This window comes from Platalea leucorodia (assembly GCF_965183815.1).
Source record: "Platalea leucorodia genome assembly, chromosome: 9".
In the NCBI taxonomy this organism is placed as follows: Eukaryota; Metazoa; Chordata; class Aves; order Pelecaniformes; family Threskiornithidae; genus Platalea; species Platalea leucorodia.
Genome location: NC_138831.1, coordinates 10159279 through 10168318, shown reverse-complemented (window position 1 = coordinate 10168318; position 9040 = coordinate 10159279).

The following is a 9040-nucleotide window of genomic DNA, read 5'->3' as shown; positions in this document are numbered from 1 at the left end:
GTCCCTGCCCTATGCTGCTTGGTGTGAACAGCAGCATTGTGGGGGACCGATCCCTTGGAGGAGCTGCTGGCTCAGGTGAACAGCAAATTTCTGCACTGGATTTTGGTCTGTATAGTAAAATTGTAAGGTGGCTTTTAACAGCTGCAGGTGTGAATCAATGGCAGTGTATGCCCTGTGTGCAGGCCGCTGTGCCTGGTGGTGTGAGCCCTCACTGGGGCTGTGCCCTGTCCTCCCCCCAGCCACGCTGCCCCGTGGGACAGGCTGCCAGCACCAAAGTGTACTGACATCCCGCTGTGCCAGCCACACTGTTCGAGCACTGGCAAAGGTTTTGCTTTGTTTCCATAGGGGAAAGATACTTCAGGGTGGGCTTTTTTATCCTGTATTTCTCTGGCTGTTTGTATATTATGGTGGTCTTGGTGGGTATGTGTGTGGGGAGGGTTGGAACTGGTATAAGTCCTGTCTGACAGCTACCATCATCACTGTGATCACTAGGATTCAAAATACAACTAAGGATGTGGTTGGTGACACTGAAATCCCTGGGGGGACTGCCCAGGCAGTGTGTTGGGGAGTTCCTCCTGGCTTGATGTTTACACGTGAGGGTCTCCAAAACTATAAGCAATGTGTGCTGCAGGCTGCTGAGGAGAAAAGCCAGAGAGAGGAGACCTCAGCAGTGTTGGATGGTTTTAGTGCTAGAGCTGCCCTCTCTGAAGAGCAGGTGTGTGGATGCAGGAGGGGCATCGTAGCAAAATTCACCTGGGAGGCGAATTGGATGGATTCCCCACGAGAGCAGGCTTGAAACAGGCGCCAGTGCCCTGGGCTGTTGAAAGACTGGTCCTGCAGCTGCAAAGTGCTGCTGCTTTGAGGAGCTGCTTGTAGGAGATACCCAGGGGGTAGGATTGGGTAAGTGGGGTTAGAAGAGCTTAGTCAGGATGTGTTTGTTTAAAGGATCTGCTTCAGCCTGACTTCAGTAATTAGGTAAGGTGTGCATTTCTGTTCCTTGGAAATACTTCATTCATTAATCTAATGGAGGGAAGGATTATGCAGAGATGATCTTAAAAGATGTTAAGCGAGGTTGGGTTTGCATCTGGAATGAACCCAGGCATGCAGCAGACATAACTGCTAGAAAGGGGAGCACCAGAAACTTTCAGGGAGCCATGCCACAGTTCAGTCTGTGCACCAGTGTCTTGGCAATATACCTGGTTTCATCTGTAGATTGCCTCCTATTAGGCTTGGACAGGGAGGTTGTTCTGGGTGACTGTGGGTGAAAACTTGGAAAACTGTAACAGTTTAGGATGCATGAGACTTTTTGTAAGGGAAAATAGATACTCTTTGCTGTTGTGTCCTAGCAAAGGGACTGGATAAAAGGAAGGAGAGTGAAATGATGAAAAGGATGAAATCCGTATGTGGTAATGGGAAGTGAGGATTAAGCAAAGGCAGGAGACTGCACCACAACTACAGGTATGAATTGATAAAAGCTTCTCTTAGCAAAGCAGTCCAGTAGCATGCCAGAAGTGCACCTACATGGAGGTGTTTCAAATTCTGGATGTTGCTGTCTCCAAGCTGAGTGCTCTGGATGCTGTAGGGAAGCCAGCAGCTTCTTTGAGGGTGCTGATTTTACACACATCCTCCAGGGATGCACAGTGGAGTGGGTGAATCTCTCCCTGAGTAGCAACAGTTCTCTACCACAAGGCAGTGGTAGCTGAAATGCAGCAAAGCATAGACACTAACGGGGCTACAGTGATGAAGGATGAGACATCCAATACCTCGATTTCTCCCTAGGAAGGCATTTTATTGGGGAGAATGAGAAAAAGAGACCTGAGGTCTGAGCTCCTTGAGCTGACCTGAAGAGCTGAAGCCTGAGTATGTTTCCAGCAGTCGAGGGGGAGTCCTGCAGCCATGGACAGGCTGGCTTCTCCTGCACTTGCTGGTACTGAATGCAGCCAGGCTACCTCAGCCTGGGATCAGCCTTTCCCTCCACGCAGTGCTGGCTCAGAGCTGCAGCAGCCAGTTGCATTTGTATGGTGGATCCCGTGTGCAACAAAACAGCTACTGAAACCTGCAACTGTAGGAACGGAGATATTTAAGGCATAAGAAAGGTATCCCAGGTTGTATTTCTAGATCAGATGAAACTTTCTTGAAACATTCATGGATCCTCTCCTTTCCTTCCGTGGGAAGTTAAGACATGGCGGCTGGTCGTTTGTCAAGTGATGCTGGTTGTCTTGATTCCTTAAAGCCTGTGTGATAGATGAGGCTGGAGGGGAGAGAAGTGGAAACAATACTCCCCATTCCTGACTCTGTTCAGTAAAACTAGGGCTGTGGAAGAGGAGGTACGTATACGTAAAACAATCTGGGAGAAGGAAGAGCTTTTTCTATTGTAAATTTGGCATTGAAGTTCTAACTCTTGTTTTGTTCTCTTTTTAGTCATCAAATATCCCCTTTGAAAATGGTTAAGTGAAAATCTTAAATCCTATGAAGCCACTTTCTTTTCCTTTTTTTTTCCTTCCAAGCTGGGGCAGAAGCAAACACATGACTTAGACACCTCCTCTGCCGAGCTCGCCTTCAGCATAGGTAGCAACAGGCTGAACCAGTTTGCTCATTGCTTTCGTCTCCTGACAGGCACTCTCTTGTCCTGGGTGCCCTGGGAGGTGCTTAGCCTCTTCTCCCAGGAATTCCCCTGCCTCCAGCCACCAGCTTGGGTGCCGTGGTGTGTGGCCAGCAGCCTTCCACCAGTGGCAGCTCCACGGAGGAGGCTTTGCAGAAGACCTGAGCTGAGGTTGGGGGACTGAGTGGAGCATCTGGATAGAGTTAAGGAGGGGTTTTTATGGCGTGTGGCAGAGGGTAAGGTGTGCAAGCAGCTTTCACCTCCAGAAGGTACCTGCCTCCGAGTCTCAGGTGAGAGAAACTTCTTGTTTGAGTTGACAAGTTGAGTTGCTTGAGCCTGGGAGACTGGTATTGCCTTTTGAGTTGGGGGGGGTGTGTTCCTGTGGTTGGTGGAGGTGCTCCTGGGAGCTCAGATCAGAAGTGACTGAGCATGAAGGGTATTAAAAGCCTCTCCTAAGCTTACTTTGTGTGGGTGTTGCCAGTGGCAAACCCGCTTCTGGTGTGGTTCCTGATGCTGGCCTGGCTGGTGGGTCAGGCACTCATTTGGACGCAGTGTTTACTGTGGATGTTGAGGGGACCAACACTTAACCACATGGGGTTGCTGCCCTGCCTTGGGCTGGGCACTGGAGCCTGTAGCGAGAACCTCACAGGCTGAAAGCATTTGCTACTGCAGCAGGAGCCAGTGCTGCTCTAGGCTGTGGTGGACTTTGCTGTCCTTGCTGATCACAGAGCCTCAACAGCTGCTCTGCAGGCAGAAGAGCAGGAATTTGGGGTGAGTCGAGAGGGTGGGTTTTGCTCTGTTGCCTGCCAGGTCTGTCCTTTAATAGCTCTGTACCCAGCCGAGGGAGCTGCAGGATGGGGCAGCCCATCTTCAGCTGAGCCCTTGCAGGGCTCTGCACCCCGTGCCCCCCTCACTGGGCCTGGGCACCCACCGAAACCTTCCTGGGGACTGTTGCCTTCAGGATCTGCTCTATACTGAGCTCCCTGGTGCTCTGGCTACTATTTAAGGTCTGCTCAAAACAGATAGATGCAAGAAGTTGAAAGCTCCCTGATTAATGACTGATACTTTCATGTGTGCTTGTGTACAAGTCCCTTAAATTTTAATCTAAAGATGTGGAAATGTTGGCTGCTTTTCTCCTTTCCCTTCATCTATCATAATAGAAAAACTTGCAGTAACCCTCAGAATATTTAGAAATGAAATTGCTGATAGAAATGTACTCTGGCATAAGGCGCAAACAGCTGGAAAATGTGCTTTCTTCTGCAGTATTTTGAGGATGCATAGCATCATTAAGGGCTATTCACTAGAGCTGGCACTGTGAGCCTATCCCATATGTCAGAAAACAAATGATCTGTCCCCACCTTTTGGTAGGGTATATCCCAAATGTGCAGTGGGCAGGTGACAGATCCCTTTCTCTGGTGACAGACATTCTGCCCATCAGCTCAGCCGTACCTCAAAAGGGATATGCAAGTAAATCCCTGCTACGGTAGCTGGCAGCAAGCATATTGAGAAACAGATGGTGCTGTGCTACAATTTTAGCTGCTGTAAGACCAATACATAATTTAGCAATACAGAAACATGAATTGTATTCCAGTGGTTGCTGCGTTCTTGTGGGGGTTTTAGTTGATTTAACAGTCGGCAGGAGAAAGGGGTAAAGGATATTATATGTAACTTTTTTTTTACTCCCAGAGGATTTGAAATGTGGTATCCACTAGATTTGTTTTTGAGTCCCTGAGTTTATTTTCCCTTTGCCATTTCTGTGTGAATACTAGGAATGAGTTGTGAGCTGTGGTGTGTGTGCTGAAGGAGCTTGCTGCCTCTGTGGAAGGGGCAGATGCCCCTGTGTCCTGCCAAGGCCAGTTAGTGCATGGGGAGGGGTGGGAAGGACAGGGCTGTGTAGGGGAGGGACAGTCCCCTCTATCTGTGCCCCTAATGAGAGATGTTACTCTGTCTACAGGCAGCCTGTGGTATATTGGAGCCCCTTTCTACAGTCTACAGCTGTGCTTTTCCTATCCCCCAAGACCTGGAGCTTTTCCCCACCCTAAAGCTACTGCCTGTCTCCTGACAGTTTCTCCAACCCTTTTTCCCCCCCACTGTGGCCTGAATATCCTTTTTTTTCCCCCCCACTGTGGCCTGAATATCCTTGTTTGCCTCGCTGAAGGATGATAAACAGGTTTCAAATGTAGGGGGCAAGAGGCATACAGCAGCCTCAGCTTTGGTGGATGCTGAAGATGGGACAGGACCTGGTGAGCCACGTGATATCCCATAGTCCACGGTGTCTTGTACTGAGAGGGGCAGGTGCATGTAATGAGAAAGAAGTTTGTTCCTTGTGTGGCATTTCAAGACTTGAGAAACAAGTATATGAGACACAAGGTAATGAAACTAGGTGTAGCAGGGCCCAGTCAGCAATAGCTGGAAGTCTTCCTTCTTCCTCCTGATGTAGTACTGGAGGAAGAGAAGGACTGGATGCTCTGGTTTCCCTGGGCTTCGTGTCCCCTGTCCTCTTCCCTTCCAACCACATGTGCAGGATGGGAGCAGGGCTCCTGGGAAGCATCCTCCAGCAGCAGCCGGGCAGGATGGTGTGACCTGCTGAAACAGGCAGGCAAAGGGCTTCTTGTGCTACAGTTTTGCCCATTAACCTGAATGAGAATAGCAGCTATTTTTTTAAATGTCAATTTGATCCTCTGACCTCAGAAAGGGCCTAATATGAGCACTCCAGCTCTGTTTCCAAGCATCCTCTTCCTGCTCCAAATGGCTTCCTTTCCCTGGCTAACCTCACATCGTGTCCTCTCCAAGGAGGGTGGGAAAAATGCATTATAATTTTGCAGTCTTGGCAAATGAGGAATCATGCCCATGAAAACAAATACCCGTTAATTAGGACCATGAAATGCTGATTGAATCACAGCTCTGATAATGGCAAGGGCAGTTTGCAAGCCTGCTTTATATCCCAAAGGGGAAAAAAAAAGAAATGAGAATTTTTCTTTTAAAAGCCATTGCAGCCACTCCTATCCATCTATTTAAAAGTTTCTCTGCCAACAGGTACTGCTCAGTTACTGCGTTGTTTCCATTTGAAGTACAAGGGGGAGACTGAAGTTATTGCCTAGGATAATTGTTAACAAATGCTGAATTCTCATTTGTGCCCATTATAGCAGGAATAACTCTTTTAAGTGTATGAATGGTCTTGGATTGACCCCTGTTAGGGAGTTTCTGTTGCTGCAGGACTGCCAGAAGAGAGATGAGGAAACTGTGGGGAGCCTGGCTGGGGTAAAGCCCTGTTCCTGGTGTGTCTACTTGCCTTCCCTCTCTGCCAAGGTGACTAGGGAAAAGTTTAAAGGGGTTAAACAACAAAACACTGGATCCAAACTATGTTTAAGAGCTTTTTTTTTTTTTGCTGAAGATGTGTTTTAACAGTCTCTGCTATCAACAGCCCTTTGGTAAAATCCACTCTCTCTGCCATCACCTCTTCCCTCTTATTCTCCCCAGTCAGCTACAAAACAAGTGACTCTGCTTGGTTTAGTAGTGGGCTGGGGTAACCAACACCCCTGCACCCATGTCATCACCCTCTGCATACACTGGGATATAAGGGGTTGCACAGCTTTACCTGATGGGTCTGGCTGCAGATGTGCTGGCGAGCCCCTGCTTGCCTGCTGAGGTGGGCGAGACCAGTGCTGTGCCACACGTCTGGTGGGGGACCGTGAGAAAGAGGTGAGATGTGGGGAAACCTCGTCTGGCGGGGACAAGGCTCTGTGTCCAACACCCGCACCCTGCTTTCTGAAGGGGTGAGGTCCTGCTTGCCTCCTGCCTTGAACAGGCTGATTCAGCAGCTGGGGCCACAGACTGTGCAGCCATCCCACCATCCCCTCCATCCCCTCCGCCTTTCCCTCCCGCTTCCTTTCTCATTGTTTGTGTTTCTGAATTTCCTTATGTCACTGCTCCCCGCCCTCGAGGCATCTGATAAAGTGTCAGGACTTTCTCTTGGTGCTTTTTTTTAAAAAGGGAGGGAAAATTGGACTGGGACTCCTTGAGTTTGTTCTTGGAGGAGCTCTGCTCAGCTTGGACATGTAAAATACGTGTTGTCTTAACTTGGCCCGTCTTTCTTGGTGAGAAGAACTTTGAATTTATGTTAGTATCAATGCAGATTTCTTCTCCAAATACTGAAAGCTTCAGGGCAAATGCAAGGGTGGTAACTGGGGGAGGACTGACCTTGTGTGGTTGGCTCCAGGACTCCAGGACATGTGGACATCATGAAGTCCAAGGCAGAGTTTTGGTTCAGGCTTTCTATGCCAATATATATGTTGTTGGCCCCAGCTACATGGGTGATTGGTTCCTGACCCATCCATGTTCCTGTATTCCCAGGGATGGGTAGAAAAAAAATATTTAAAAATAATTTTTTTAATTTTAATATAACATAAATAACTTTAGATGGCTTGAGTAGCTAATGATTGCAAAATGCCTGCTGAGGCCAAGGACAGAACAGCTGAGCAATGGCAGGAGGAGCTGCAGGATGTGGCGGTGAAGAGTCACCGTTGGGGGTTGGCCTGTTGGTGGGGCAGTGCGTGGAGCTCTCGTGGCATGCCCGGCCTCACTGCGAGCCTATTGAAGACAGTTGGAGTCTTTCCATTGGTTTCAATGGGCTTTGGATCAAGCCCATGGCCTGCTGCTTGTTTATTTTGGAGGCCTTTTAAGGGTAAAAGCACCCTTTCAAAGCTGCTCTTTTTCCTTTTTCTTTGGTTCAGTTGCTCCTTGCGCCCCATGGCCTCATGCCGTTTGGATGCACACCTACTTTCTGAACAGCTAGCAGCTCGTGTGCTTTGGAAAGCTTGCTTTAGTCCTGCTTGTAGCAATGTTTAGTGCCCTGTTATAAGCAATGTGATCCCTCTGCAGGGAAATGCCATGAGCTGTGCTTGACTTGTTTCCTTTTCCATGGTCAAACACTCAGCACCGAGGCTCACCTACAAGAAATGCTTACGCCAGAGCTCATTTGCTCTGACACCAGAACACAGTGATTTGCCTCCTTTCAGATTCTAGATGGTTATTCCCCATTTATTTGCCCAGAGCTGGCAAATGCGCACTGTACAGTACTTTTAGTAAAACGAGGCACTAATTGCTGTAGCAAGAGATGATACATTGTGAAATTGTTTTTTTTTTTTGCTTTTTAGCTTGAGAAGCACAGTTGCAGCAGACCTGCATTGTCAGAAAACATCACTCCATAGCACTGAGAGTGATGACAACTTATATAGATCTACAGTATCAATTTCTTTTTGCCTCTTCTGTTTACCAGGGATGTGTCTGCTGCTTTGTGATTGTTCCTCTGCAAAAATTGGCTAGGAAGATGCACTGCTCTGCCTCAAAAAGCTCTGAACTGAACTTGCCTGTGGCAGGTGGAACAAGACCTGTTGACTTCAGGTTGTGCTGGATCAAATCCAAAATAAAAATGGCACAAGGACAGTTCTCTTACTCAAGTGGGGCTGGATGCTGGTGGTCCAGCCTGGGGGAGATGAGGCGAGTACTGTGGCCCTGGGAGAGCATCAGCTGCCTGTGCCATGCTGCTGCCCTCATCCCTGCTGACCTCTGCCAGCCACTGACAATGGGGATGGGGCTCAGTTACTTTTAAATATGGATTTTGATGAAAAGCTTATATTGGTGTTGGTGCTTTGGTGTGCCAAATACTGAATGGACACAGAAATGAATTTTCCTCTGCTGGGTTTATGGTCTGAAACTGGGGGTAGGGAGAAGCACAAAGGCGTCCCAAAATAGTCTCCTTGTTCCTGTTTATTAGGATGTAGTAATCTAAACTCTGTCATTTGAGCATGTACACAGGGAAGGACAAGTCCTTTCCCGGGTGTACACCTTTCCTAGGCTAGACATGACCCATAAAGACTAATCAAGGGCAGAGCATTGCTCTGAGTCATGATTTTTCTGGAGGCTACAGCATCCTGGGTTACTCATCCCAATACAATGAATGCACTGAGGATGTAATTATAATAGTTAGACATCATTTATTCTCACTCTTTAAAAGATTCTTGCCAGGAGACTGATAGGTTTGGGTTGTATTTTTGTCTTTGTGGCCATATATCATGCAAAATGCTGAAACTTTACTATCTCATTTATGCTGCCTCTTACAGCGTTGTAGATCTCTGCCCAGTATTTAGGTTATGTAGTAATTCTACCCCATTTGCCATAGATTAACAAGGCTATAAAATAATCATAAAGCTGGGGCAGCCCTGGATTTTCATGCTCCTCATGTATTTATACCTACCACAAAATACTTCATCCAAAAGTAATTACCTGACTTCTTCAGGCTCCCTTTAATACTCCCTGTCAACTCAAAATGCTGGAGACGCTGCCCCATTTTTGGCTGCGACAGCAGCAGGGCAATGCCAGCATCCATCATGGACCGGTGCCCCAGGGAAGCCGAGCAGGTTTGGTACCTGTCGGGGA